The sequence below is a fragment of the Dipodomys merriami genome, unplaced genomic scaffold (assembly GCF_024711535.1).
Source record: "Dipodomys merriami isolate MVZ:Mamm:240054 unplaced genomic scaffold, mDipMer1.0.p SCAF_524, whole genome shotgun sequence".
Taxonomy (NCBI): Eukaryota; Metazoa; Chordata; class Mammalia; order Rodentia; family Heteromyidae; genus Dipodomys; species Dipodomys merriami.
This window is the reverse complement of record NW_027206096.1, coordinates 151314-165374: the sequence shown is the minus strand read 5'-3', so window position 1 is coordinate 165374 and position 14061 is coordinate 151314. Positions and strand designations below refer to the sequence as shown.

General features: G+C 41.3%; 1 long non-coding RNA gene across 2 annotated transcripts in view; it reads right to left on the bottom strand.

The window, feature by feature from the left end:
• Nucleotides 1-232: 232 nt before the first annotated feature.
• Nucleotides 233-14061, bottom strand: part of LOC138811401 (uncharacterized) — a 45964-nt gene continuing 32135 nt past the window's right edge. For both annotated transcript variants that reach the window (XR_011367374.1, XR_011367373.1), the window contains exon 6: nt 233-265. This is a non-coding gene — a long non-coding RNA (uncharacterized lncRNA). The remainder of the gene's footprint in view (nt 266-14061) is intronic.

The following is a 14061-nucleotide window of genomic DNA, read 5'->3' as shown; positions in this document are numbered from 1 at the left end:
CTAACTCTTCTGGGTTGTCTAACATTGCCCAAGGATGTCTGGAGAGCGACAAGTGCCTGGCATGGCCAGGTCTACGGCCAGGCTGGTCAGGCAGTGCAATGGTCAGGACGTACCTCTGAAGCGGCTGACGGAGGGCACCGTTTCCTGGGGAGTTGGCAATCAACCTCAACTGAACACAGCTGCAGTCTTGTTGTTGGATTCCTTTTGTTTTCCCTCTTGGAAGTGGAAACTGCTCTGAGGTTATTTCTAGAGGACTTGGAAGAGACTGAATGAGAAAAGATTTCATTTCAGCTTCTTGTGATGACTGTCACAGGCAGACTTGAGGACACAAAGAATCTCTTCTTGTCCAAATTGTAGTCAGGTTCCCCTTTGCTCTCTTTTTGACTAGGCCTACTTTTGGTCCACTTGGCCCAGTTTTAGCAAGAATTTTGCTAAGGCTGTTTAGGGAGAATCACTGAATTCTTGATATGTGATCACCCTGGAAGTAGATTCCTTCCACTTCAGCAGGGAGGTGTACAGGGTAGAGGTCCTCCTACCTCCCCACGCAGCACTGGGGAGACTGAGTCAGGAGGAATGTGAGGTCCAGGCTGACCTTGAGCTCTATAGCAAGACTTCTGGCTCAAAAAAAACCCCAACAAAACAATTCAACACCCCAATGTCTGTCTCCTGTCACTTTGTACCTACTCCCCTCTTTCATTTTCTATACTTCTCACCAATCCTATCTGTTATCAGAATTGTGCCTCATCTCTCCTATTGTTAATAGTCTTGACCATTTCTGTTATAGTCTGAATAAAATCTTCCTTGGAATTTTCACCTTCTGCTGATTAAATATGGCTTGTTCCCCTGGGAATTTATGGTGGAGTTGATTCCTCCTGAGATGTATGAGGAGGGTGAAGACCATCTGATGATGGAGTTCAGACATGGGATTGGCCTTTGGGAGGGACTGGGCTTTGATAAGGTTTTAGTCCCCATGAGGGAATACTGGTTTATAAGAATACACACACACACACACACACACACACACACACACACACACACACACACACACACACACACACACACACAGCCAGGCACTGGTGGTGGCTTGTGCCTGTAATCCTAGCTCCTCTGGAGGATGAGATCTGAGGATTATGGTTCAAACCTAGCCTTGGCAGGAAAGTCTGTGAGACTCATCTCTGATTAACCACCAGAAAACTGGAAGTGGTGCTGTGGCTCAAGTGGTAGAGCGCTAGATTTGAGCTGAAGAGTTAAGAGACAGAGCCCAAACCCAGATTTTAAGCCCCATGACCAAATACACGCGTGCGCGCGCACACACACACACACACACACACACACACACACACACACACACACACACACACACACACACACACACACACACTTCCTTTCTTGCCCTGTGTTACCTGAAGACTCTGCCAGAAAGAAGGCCATTGCCAGATATGGCCCCCTTGATTTTGGAACAGAACTATTAGTCAAATCAAAACTCTTACTTTTATAGTTTATTAGAAAGAAAACAAAATCAGACTACGGTATTGTATTATTATAGGAAAGGGACTAAGACAATGCTAGAAAATCATCAGCCAGACAAGATCACTGGAGTGTTAGCATCTCAGGATATTTACAAATCAGGAAAAACCATGCAGTTCTGGGTTTCCAAAGTCTAGGAAATGCTTGGTTAAATCAACAGTTTGCTTTCTTGTACACTTCTTTAGAAAACTAAGAGGTTCAATGTCTTTTCAAAAGTAGGATGTAGGGGCTGGGAAGGTGGCTCAGTTGTAGAGCACTTGCCTTGCATGCCTGAGGCCCTGGGTTTGATTCCTCAGCACCACATAAGCAAAAAGAAAAAAAAGCTGGAAGTGGCACTGTGGCTCAAGTGGTAGAGCGTTAGCCTTGAGCTGAAGAGCTGAGAGACAGTGCCCAGGCCCAGAGTTCAGGCCCCACAACCGGAACCCCCCCCCAAAAAAAGCAGAATGTAAACATATAAGTTCCCAAGTTTATCTGACCTTTTTAGTGGGTGCCATTGTGCTCAAGGTCAAATTGTACAAAGCATCAGTGCCAAAACTGGACGGGTCCTTGGTGGGGGGTTCTAACAATTTTATCACTTGGAAACAGGGCTTAAAGGTGACTGGGACAAACCTTTGCAATATATGGACAAGGAATCCGAATTCCCAAGGGGCTACATGATAGGTGTCAGGCTACACGGATGGTGAGATCCCAACATGAAGTTAAAACACAGAAGCTTACCCTCCTGGACCTTGTTGATTGAGCTCTATCCTTTTTTTATTAACCAATAATTGCAAATCAAGCCAGTAACCATGGCTCATGCCTATAATTTTAGCTACTCAGGATTACAGGCTGAGACCTAGTGGATTGAAGTTTGAAAATAATATTGGCAGAAATGTCCATGAGACTCCACCACCAATTATCCAGCAAAAAGTCAGACTGGGGACATGGTTCAGGTGGTAGACCACAAGCTGTGAGCAAGAAAGCTGAGTAAGAGTGTGAAGCCATGAGTTCACGCTCCAAGAGTGGCATAAAAACTATAAATCAGCAACTGCTTATAAACTTCCTGCTACAGTGTTGGCATTGAGCTCAGAAAATGCACAAGGCTGCCATAAACAATAACTATAGACAAGGTGGCTCAAGAAACAGAAATGTGTTTTCTCCCAGTTCTGGAAGCTGGAAGTCCAAGATCCAAGTGTTGTTAGGGTTAGTTCCACTGAAGTTCCCAGTGGTCTTGGATGAGGTCACCCTAAAGACATTTTAACAGGATCACCTCTGAAAAGACCCTCTTGTCCAAATAAGGTCATATCCTAGGTTATTGGGGGTTAGGATTTCAGCATTGGTGATGAGGAATATAATTCAGCTCCTAACACATGTGCTGCATAGAATGGGGAATATTGATATTTACCTACAACTGGATTTTGCTGTAATAGATCTGTCTGGAAGAAATTAAAGAAAAAAATTCCTACCAGTCTCTTGGAAGCTTGAGTTCTCCTTTCTCTCAGAGAAAGAACGTCTTGTTTGTTTTCCCTGCCTGAAAGTATAAAAAATGGTCCAGGACTGAGTAAGACATCCTGACAATGAACTATCGCTGACTGTGTCTGGAAGGCCCATACTCTAAAGGGAATTAGCTGTTTTCCAGGAAAGAGAAAGACTCAAAGTTTGAGAAGGCAATGGCTTTGTGTGTGCATTTGTGGGAGAAATGGGTGCTCTGAGAGTAGGAGGGGCAGGAAGAAACAGGGTCATGGGTGGAGACACTCACACATCTGCTGGAAGAACTGAACACTGGGAGCTCTCACCACTTTAATCTGTGATCTGTTCTGTGGTGATTGACCTTAGATGTCTTTGCAACCTTGGTGTGAATGCTTGAGAGCAAGTGATATGGAGCAGACACAGACAGCAATAGAGGAAGTCTAGCCAGGCTGATGGGTAAATCTAGTTAGTAAAGTCTAGGGGAGGTGAATAAAGCCAGCAGTGCAGGATTTAAAGAAAAAAAATTTAATCAAGGAAAAGGATGTGACATTGTACAAAAAGAAATATACTCAGGGCTGAGAATGTGGCTTAGTGGTAGACTGGTAGAGTGCTTGCCTAGCATGCATGAAACCCTGGGTTTGATTCCTCAGTACCACATAAACAGAAAAAGCCTGAAGTGGTGTTGTGGCTCAAGTGGTAGAGTGCTAGTCTTGAGCAAAAGAAGCTCAGGGACAGTGTGCAGGGCCTGAGTTCAAGCCTCAGGACTGGCAAAAAAAAAAAAAAGAAGAAGAAAGAAATGTATTCATTACCTCACTGTAACTATAACCCCTCTGAACATCTCATTTATAATAAAAAATCAAGGAAACATGACACCATCAAAGGAACATGGTTAGGTTCCAGTAACCAAATCCAAAAAACTGGAGATTTACAAATTGACTGACAAGGATGAACAACACCTGTTTTAAGGAGGCTGGGCAAGCTACAAGATAGACAATAAATTTTTTTTTAGTTTATTTGTTGTGCTTTCTTTTGCTATCTATATTGCTACTTTGCTAATTTTCAGTATGCTGTTTTTTTTTTGTTTTTTGGTGCTGCGATTAAATCTAGTACCTTGTACATGCTACTGAGCTATATCCCTTGCCTAGTATATTGGAGTTTAGACAATAAATTTTTAAAAATGCTTATAGCCTGGCTCCGGTGGCTCATACCTGTAATCCTAGCTACTCAGGAGGCTGAGATCTGAGGATCATGGGTCAAAGCTAGCTGGAGCAGGAAACTCCGTGAGACTCTTATCTCCAATAAACCACTAGAAAACCAGAAGTGGCACTGTGGCTCAAGCGCTAGAGTGCTCACCTTGAGCTGAAGAGCGCAGGGACAGCGCCCAAGCCCGGATTTCAAGCCCCATGACCAACCCAAAATAATAACAATAATAATGCGTAGACAAAACAAAAAGTCAGAAAGAGAACTAATTCTTTTTTTAAAAAAAGAACTTTATAGAAATACTGAAGCTGAAGATTTGAAATGAATGAAGTGGAAAATCCAGATGGAGTGAATGAAATGAGCTCTGGCCCATGGTGTCATAGGTGGTGTTTTTCTCTTTTGTGACCGCCTATAGAATAATGGTGCACTTAATTTCCAACACACTTCAGACTCTGTTAAATATAATCTTACTTGTTAAAATGGTTAATGACTGATGGAGAAAAGCTATATGATGTAATGTACGTTTTTCTTTTGAGGTTTACTACATTTCTTATTAGCTTGCAACTTTAATTATAGTAGGTCTTTTCATAGCTTTTGTATCTCATTTGCAGCAATCATTTTGCCCAATTTCTTTGCCTGTAAGTGTGTGTGTGTGTATGCACACGTGTGTGTGCACACATATGTGTGTGTGTGTGTGTGTGTGTGTGTGCGTGTGCTCCAGTGTATCAGCTCCACTTCTGGCTTTTGGGTGGTTAATTGCAAGAGTCTCACAGACTTTTCTGGGCTGGGCTTGAACTGTACTCCTCAGATCTAGGCCTCTTTTTTTTTTTTTTTTTGTCGGTCGTGAGGCTTGAACTCTGGGTCTGGGCGTTGTCCCTTAGCTCTTCAGCTCAAGGCGAGCACTCTACCACTTGAGCTACAAGCCACTTCCGGTTTTCTGGTGGTTTTATTGGAGATAGGAGTCTCACGGTCTCTCCTGCCCGGGCTGGCTTTGAACCGTGATCCTCAGATCTCAGCCTCCTGAGTAGCTAGGATTACAGGCGTGAGCCACCAGCGCCCGGCAGATCTAGGCCTCTTGAGTAGTTCAAATTACAGGCATATGCATCAGTACCCAGCTTGGCTCTAATTTTGATTGTGATGTTTTGTTACAGGGTGCTTTTTTGTAGACTACCTTGCCTAGGGCTTCACACTAAACAGTATTTTGTTAAGAGACTGCAACAGAGCAGAGCAGGAAAAAAAAAGGGTGGCGAGCAGCTGAGAAGGAGGGAAAGCCAGTACAAGGATGTATCATTACTTGGCTTCGTGAGAACAAACGCAAGTTAAAATAAGACTCCTTTTCAGATTGCTTGCCTTAGGTAATTCTCAATTGCAAGTACATTCGTATTCTCATCTCCTCAAACGTGTATCCCTTAGAAGAGTTGCTGAGCCTTTTGGCAGCTGTCTTTTTTTTTTTTTTTTTTGGGTCCGGTCATGGGGCCTGAACTCTGGGCCTAGGCACTGTCCTTCAGCTCTTCAGCTCAAGGCTAGCACTCTACCACTTGAGTCACAGCGCCACTTCCAGGTTTTTTCTTTTTGCTTATGTGGTGCTGAGGAATCGAACCCAGGGCCTCATGCATGCAAGGCAAGCACTCTACCACTGAGCCAACTTCCCAGCCCCTGGCAGCTGTCTTTTTCTTCCAGCTTTTTGACCCAGAAATATCTTTCTCAAGATCATTGTAAAATACAAACATTGAGAGCCATCATTTTGAAAAGAAAACATCAAAAGAGCTTGTGCCCTTATCTCTCAACTCCTATGGGAGCAGGGGAAACTAATTTTGTTGAGATCCTGGCTCTAATTTGCAAAACTAGCTGCTGTCTTGCAGCTTTGAGAGGTTCATTTTTCTAATGGATAAAACCAAGAAGCTAATAGTCAGCCCAATTTCCAAGGAGGGATAGGATGATCTATTTGTGACAAATGATGCTACCAAGTCCTTTGCCTGGAGAACTAGCTGTTGTCTATCTTAAAAACATGTGCGGTGGGTATATGTGGCTTTGCCTACGTATCTTAGCAATGTTTTTTAGTGTTTTATCTTGTTTGTGGAGAGGATTTCCAGGTTGGGAGATTGTGTTGTTGTTTTTTTCAGTCATGGATTTGAGCTTAGGGGTTGGGTGCTGACTCTGAGCTTTTCTGCTCAATGCTAGCTCTATCACTTGGAGCCACAGCTCCACTTCTGGTTTTCTGGTGGTTAATTGGAGGTAAGATTTTCATACTTTCTTGCCTGGGTTAGCTTTGAACTCTGATCTCAGATCTCAGCCTCTTGAGTAGCTGGGACTATAGGTGTAAGCCATTAGAACGTCTGGAGAGATTTTGTTTGTAGTTATCTTTCTCAAGCAGCTACCACTGGATGGAACTAGCTCTCAGTCCTGTGGCATCATGACACCTGAGGATCCTGGGATCCCTGAGAAAATGCATCTCATCATTCTACATGGGGTTCAAAGAGAGACCCTTTCACTCCTTGGCTATTTACCATGGTTCAGAGGAGTGTTTAGGCCCTTATTTGTAGATTGTCAATACCAGTTCTCCACCAACAAATGATGGGGGAGGAGTAAAAGGTGGCCCAGAATTCCAAGTAATGGCAATAATTCCTGTCTCCATCTAATATTGTGTCTAACTTAATAACCTTAGTTAAATTGTATTTTCTAATGTCACTAGGAAACGGAGCGAGTAAATGTTTAGGATGTTTTGCCAAGTCAGCGATGAAATTAGATAGATTTGTAATAAAATTAGTGTGTTGCTTTCTGGTGAAGGATATCAGATATGTTTTTGTTTTACATAGAGCTAACTAGAGTCTGGGAATGTGGTTTAGTGGCAGAGCACTTCCCTAGCAGGAGTAAAGTTCTAGGCTCTAGCCCCAGCACCACAAGAAATAAAAATAGATATAAGAACAAAAAATCAAGATCAGCCATATCATAACATGATCAGGAGGTATTTTATTTATAAATATATTCTTTCAACTACAGCAAGTGATAGAGCATTCGCCAGGAAGAGAAAAGTCACTTTCTTACCATGCTGAACATATTAAAGAACATATGAATAAAAATACTCAAAGTAATGACACATAATAAGGTACTTAACTGTGAGTTGTTTAAAGGAGTCTTGGATGAACTGATTCCAGTTGCTTCTATAAGACAGAAAATACAAGAAAGCAAGCCATGAAACAGGCAAGAGGGTCAGTGGCAGCACGGTGAGTGTCTTGGAAAACCTTCAGACACCAGTGACCTCTGTCAAGGGCAGAGCCATTGCTGAAGAGATGCAGGGGAATGGCATGGTAACAACAAAGAAAAACCTTAATCACAGCTAAATTCTACGAACGCAAGAGGATGGTAATAAGATGTACCACAATAGAGAACCAAATAAGATCCAATCGGGCAATAACACTGCTACCAGAGAAACCAGAAAGTGCAATTGTTAAAACTATTAAATATGTTCTGGATGCAAGAGATGTTTTATCTGCTGGTAATGAAGTGTCTTTTTAAAAGAGAGAGGGAAGCAGGGCTTTGTTCCAAAGGGATGGAGGCTAGGTGGAAAAAATAATGCTGGACCTTTCAGGATTGTAATGCAGAGTTCCTGTATCTAAGTCAATACTCTTGTTAGAAAGGAGCAGACATTTGGCAGATGGCCTGGAGCTCCCTGTGTGAACACAGTGGAATGTGAATCCCTGACTCCCCAAGACCTCCAAAGCATTTCCAGCTAGAGTTGGGGTGCAGTGTGTCTAAGCAAAATCCTAAAACAGCATAATGGGTATTCCTCATACTTTTAGGCTCACACTGTCAAGAGAAGGACGATGTTGCTGAGACCCATTGCTCAGTAAGAAGACCAGGAAAATGCAGCCACCATAAGGCTGCTGCTGCTGTTTCTAAGAAGCCAAGAAACATCCCAATAGTATCTTAGGTAATAATGTCCATTCACTGTCTGTGTTATACCTAAGACTTGGCTGTACTCTAATTACAATGACTTTATGTGAGCAAGCATTCTTTTCATTTAACAGATGTCAAAACTGGCACAGAGAACTTAAACAAGTGATCACAAAACTACTAAGTGCCAGGATTCCAAAGCGAGCCAATCTGACTTCAAAGCCTCACTCTTCACATTCTCCTTCTCTCTCTCCCACATATTTGAGTTTGAGCTCAGGGCCTCGCACTTGATGAGCTAAAGATGCGGCTCAAGTTGCAAAACATCAGCAGTGAGAAAGCAAGTTAAATGAGAATGAAGTCCTGAATTCAAACCCTAAGTAGCAACACACACACACACACACACACACACACACACACACACACACACACACACACACACACACACACACACACACACACACACACACACACACACACACACACACACAGAGCAAGCTGAAGAGAGGTTCACTTTTTTTCTGGTTCTGTGGCTTGTACTCAGGGCCTGGGTACTGTCCCTAAGCCTCTTTGTGCTCAAGGCTAGTGCTACTTAAGCTACATCACCACTTCTGTTTGTTTTTTTTTTTGAGTAGTTTATTGGAGATAAGAGTTTCATTGGAATTCTTCTGCCTACGCTGGCTTTGAACCATGATCCTCAGGTTTCAGCCTCTGAAGTAGTTAGGATTACAGGCATAGTAAGCTACCAGTGCCTGGCTCAGATTCATATTTTAAAATGCAATTTGGAAAACTTCAAAATAAAAAATTTACATTAAATATTCAGAATAAACTCTACAGAGACACTGTCAAAAAGAGATTTAGTGACTTGATGGTTACCATTGAGGAGTTTACTAGGAGTTAAAAATATAAAAGTAGACTACAACAATTAAAAACTGTGGAGCATATATTGAGAAGCTCAAGTATACATTTAATATGAGTTCCAGAAGAATTTCAGAGTGAGCAGAGGAGAAAAAAAACAATAGTAGCAGAAAAGTATTAATGAAGAAATATCCATATTCTTAGACTAAAAGTACATTCTGAATATTTTTCATGTAAAAATAAACTCATTGCTCAACACATGGGAATAAAAGTGTAGAACATTCAAGATCAAGGAGAAATTTTAGATGTTAACAGAGAAATGAAGACAGGTCTGTGCGGAAAGGAGAAAACCAACATCAAACTTCTTGGACAGTAATAGAAACTAGAAGGCAAAATAGTGACATTTTCAACATGCTAATTTAGGATTAACTAAGTTGTCTGACTATTCAAAGGTAAGCATACACTAAAGGCATTTGTCAGACTACATGAGGTATAGAAAACAACCTGGTTGAAACACAAGCCCTGAGTGATGACATGAACTATAAGAGGAAAGGTAAGCAAAGAAAGCAATACATTTTGATAAATTTAACTAACTTGGAAGAGAGTATGATTTTACATTCGAAAAACAGAGAAACAATGACTAAGTGAATGCAGAGTTTTATTGGGCAATTAAAGGACTAAAGGTCTTTGCTATACATGTAGGAAAAAAATTCTAAATGACTTTATACTATAAAGGATAAATTCATAGGTCAGTAAGTATATAAAAGTTATGCATAATCGCAAAAACAACAGAAGTGCATGCTGTGCTTTGTGGCTCATCCTACTTGCCGGGTAGGCAGAGATTGGGAGATCAAGGTTTGAGGTCAACCTGGCCAAAAAAAGAATTCACCATACCCCTTCTAAACCAAGACCTGGGCACAAAGGCACACACACTTGTCATCTCAAGCTACAGAGGAAGCAAAATGTCTGAGCACAGTGGCTCACGCCCATCATCTTAGTGTCAAGGGAAGCACAAATAGGATTGCCATTCAAGGCCAGCCTGGGCATAAAGAGAGACGTTCTAAAAAAAATAACCAATACAAAAAGGGCTGAATTTACAGCTAAGCACACTATCTATTTGTAGCTTGAGAATAGGCTTGTGTTATTAAAGCTAACTCATGACGGGTGCTGGTGGCTCACACCTGTAATCCTAGCTACTCAAGAGGCTGAGATCTGGAAATCATATTCAAAGCCAATCCAGACAGGAAAGTCTCTAAGACTCTTATCTCCAATTAGCCACCCAAAATAGGTAGAAGTGGAGCTGTGGCTCAAGTGTGGTAAAACACTAGCCTTGAGGAAAAAAAAAAAAAAAAGCTCAAAGGCTCAGAGTTCAAGCCCCAGGACTGGCACGCATGATGCATGCACGCACACACATACACCACCCCCACTACCACCACCACCAAACATCAATAAAAACTAAACGCACTGGGCTGGGAAGGTGGCTCAGTGGTAGAGCGCTTGCCTTGCATGCCTGAGGCCCTGGGTTCAATTCCTCAGCACCACATAAAGAAAAAAGCTGGAAGTGGCACTGTGGCTCAAGTGGTAGAGCGTTGGCCTTGAGCTGAAGAGCTGAGGGACAGCGCCCAGGCCCAGAGTTCAGGCCCCACGACCGGACCAAAAAAAAAAAAAAAACTAAACGCACTAATTCTTCTAACCTACTCTCCAACTCACAAGTATATATCTTCCTAGAATGCTATAGGGATATTAAAAAGAAAAGCATCCTGACTGGGCGCCAGTGGCTCACACCTGTAATCCTAGCTAATCAGGAACTGAGATCTGAGGATCAAGGCTTGAAGCCAGCCCAGGCAGAAAGTCCATGCGACTCTTAGATCCAATTAACCACCAAAAAAGCTGGAAGTAGAGTTGTATCTCACATAGTAGAGCGCTAATCTTGAGCACAAAAGCTCAGGGACAGAGCTCAGGCTCTGAGTTTAAGCTCCAGGACTGGCACAAAATGAACAAAAAACAAAAAATGAAAAGTGTCCTAATGTCAATACATGGAGTGCTATGTAAAATAAAATATATAGAACACAATATATTAGAAACACCTTATGTATAGCAATGTAGTTTACAGACATATAGGAAAAGATTGGAAATAAAATTGGAACAACGTAAATTAATTTGGAATAATAAGTTAATGTAGTTTAATCTCCATTAAATGTTCCTGCCTATAAAGTTTCACAACCTCACAGTTGTTGTTTTTAAAGGAAAAAAATAAGATGAGAAACTTTGTGCATTCACATTTCCCTCTCTGATCTCAATGTTCCTTGGAACTGTTGTTGTTTCTTCTTTGAGCGAGCAAATGAAATAATGTGGGTTTTGTTTGACCTACACTTACAGCTTTTTTAAACACTCCATGCTTTTACAGCTGCTGATTCTAATATTATCAGGCTGAGTAGAGTATCCCTTTGAACTCACTCTCAAAATAGAAGTAAGATTAAGACATACAGTTAAGGACAATTCACCATTACGACTGCCACCACGCAACGGATAGCTTGCTCCCTGGCTTTCAGAAGCAGTGTCATGGCCTGACTGGGTCCTACTTTATGCAGAGTGAGATATGAGGAAGGTATGTGATGTTCAGGCTGCAGAACACTGCAGAGAGGAGAGGAAAAAGCTCCTCCCATGGAAATGCTTGTTTGACCAGAAGCTCTCACCCGTGGCTACAGCTGCAGCCAGAGCAGAGCCGGTCGTACCCAGTTTTGTCTGTCATAAACATGCCTATGAGAAAGACTAAGGGATTTCTTAGGTGAATGAGAAGGGAGCACAAAAGACCACTGAACTAGAAGGGCTTTGACTTTTCTTTAGGTGAACTAGAGGTCATCTAATAGAGGTTTTGTTTTGTTTGGGGTCAGTGGTGGGGCTTGAACTCAGGGCCTTTTCTCTGTCCCTGAGCTCTTTTGCTCAAGGCTAGAGCTCTACTACTTTGAGCCACTTCTGGTTTTCTGGTGATTAATTGGAGATGAGTTTCATGGACTTTCCTGCCCAGGCTGGCTTTGAAGCACAATCCTCAGATCTCAGCCTCTCAGCTAGGATTATAGGTGTGAGCCACCAGCGCTCAACTCTAATAAAGATTCTTAAACCACCCTCTTTCTCTACTTATTATATCTATTGTTTTTCTCTTTATTTTCCTATTTTAGAGAAGAATTATTTTAAAACTTAAATTCAATGGTTTATAAGGTAATTACCATGTACAAGATGTTTCAAATTTTCTAAAAAATAATTCCTTTTCTCTTTTAAGCCAGTTGGAGGGTATTATATATGGCCAAATGAATTCTAAGATCCAAGTTTATTTTTTGTAAAATGAAGTTTAAACTCCTATGAACTATATTCAGAGAGCTATACAACCTGGCCACCATCCATATTGTGAATCTTGTTTCTTATTGCATCTTAATTAATCAAAAAGCTTTCTCTGTATTTTTAAAGCTGTATTTTTATGGGGATTTTCAGCTTCTTGCCATCACACTTTGGCTCATTTCAATATCATGGTTGCACTTGCTCTCCTGAACCTGTAGCTTTCCCTCAAAGCTCACCCACCTCTAAGCCTTCTTATACAATGGAGTTTGCCCTTCTTTGGACTTTCTATCTGCACCCTTTATTTGGCATTTATCATAGAGCCGGATGACTCATTACTAGTTTTTTTACATAGATAAATACATCCCTAAGATTTGTAGGGGTTTTGCTTGTTTATGATGTGAAGGAGGAGCAGACACAATTTGATTCACTACTAATGTCAGACCACTTCCAAAACTTATACCCAAATAGGAAATGAGTCTTCTAGCAAGGGAATAAAATGCAATGCTTACATTCTTCTCCTGAAGCCATGTTTATTTATACCTTGCATGTTATAGGCATTCAAAACGTGTCATCATTAAGGTCTCTAACTTAACTTCTCACTAAATAAATGACTACCTCCCTAATAAGAAAGAGATGAGAGCAATAACTATTGTATAATTAGTTGATATTATGTTTATATATCCAAGCTTAGAGGAGATAATAGAAACATATCTAGCTTGGTTAATTTCATTTCAGCAAAGTTGGGAAGAGTTGGAAATATAATTTAAATTACAGAAGTCCAAAAGGCTAAGGATTTGTCTGACTTCACCCTCTAACCCTGGGTGTGTGTGTATTTTGCAAGTCCTAGGCATTTTGATATATGATCATGCATCTGGAAGGCACCTAACCACATAGATTTTTTGTTGTTGTTGTTGGTTGTCGGGCTTGAACTCAGGGCCTGGACACTGTCTCTGAGCTCTTTTGCTTAAGGCTAGCACTCCACCACTATGAGCCACAGCTCCACTTCCAGTTTTTGAGTTGTTAGTTGGAGATAAGAGTCTTGTGGGGACTTTTCTTCCTAGTTGACTTTGAAATGTAGTCCTTAGATCTCAGTTTCTTAGGTAGCTAGGATTATAGGCATGAGCTACTAGTGCCTGGTCCACATAGATTTTAATTCTAACAGAATAATACAAACTGGCCATGAAGAACAAGGAACATTTTGCAAACAAAACTTAATATTTGTTCTGATGTTCAACTAGATACTGATGATATGTTAATGCCACTTCAAGAAGTAAGCTCTATGTAAACATATCATCTTAAATCCAGGTTAATAAAGTAGAATGAAAAGCAATAAGTAAAAGAATGATGACTTCAAAACCAGAAAAAACGGCATAAGAAGTCATCACTGGGATTCCATGGCAGCTGGGTATCTTCACTGTTCATAGTTAGAATCTCTATTAGCTGTAGTTCTTCAGTCAACTTATTCTTATTGATATTATTTCAGGATTCTAAAATTGGTTGGGAAATTAATAGTTTAAGATATTTATTTTGTTCAGCTTCCTCCTTCCCCTTCCCCCCCCCCCCCGCCCCAGTATCTGGGACCAAGCCCAGGGTCTCATATGGCTGGGCAGGTATTCTAGCATTTGAGCTATGCCCCCAGCCCTCCTGTTGGTATGGTTTTGAAATGGGATCTCACTACGTTTGCCCAGGCTGGCCTTGACTTTATGATCCTCCTGCCTCCTCCTGTTGAGTAGCTTGGATTGCAGTTTTTGTTGATTATTATGTGATTTTATGTAGTCCCCAAGAAACTATGCTTTAAAG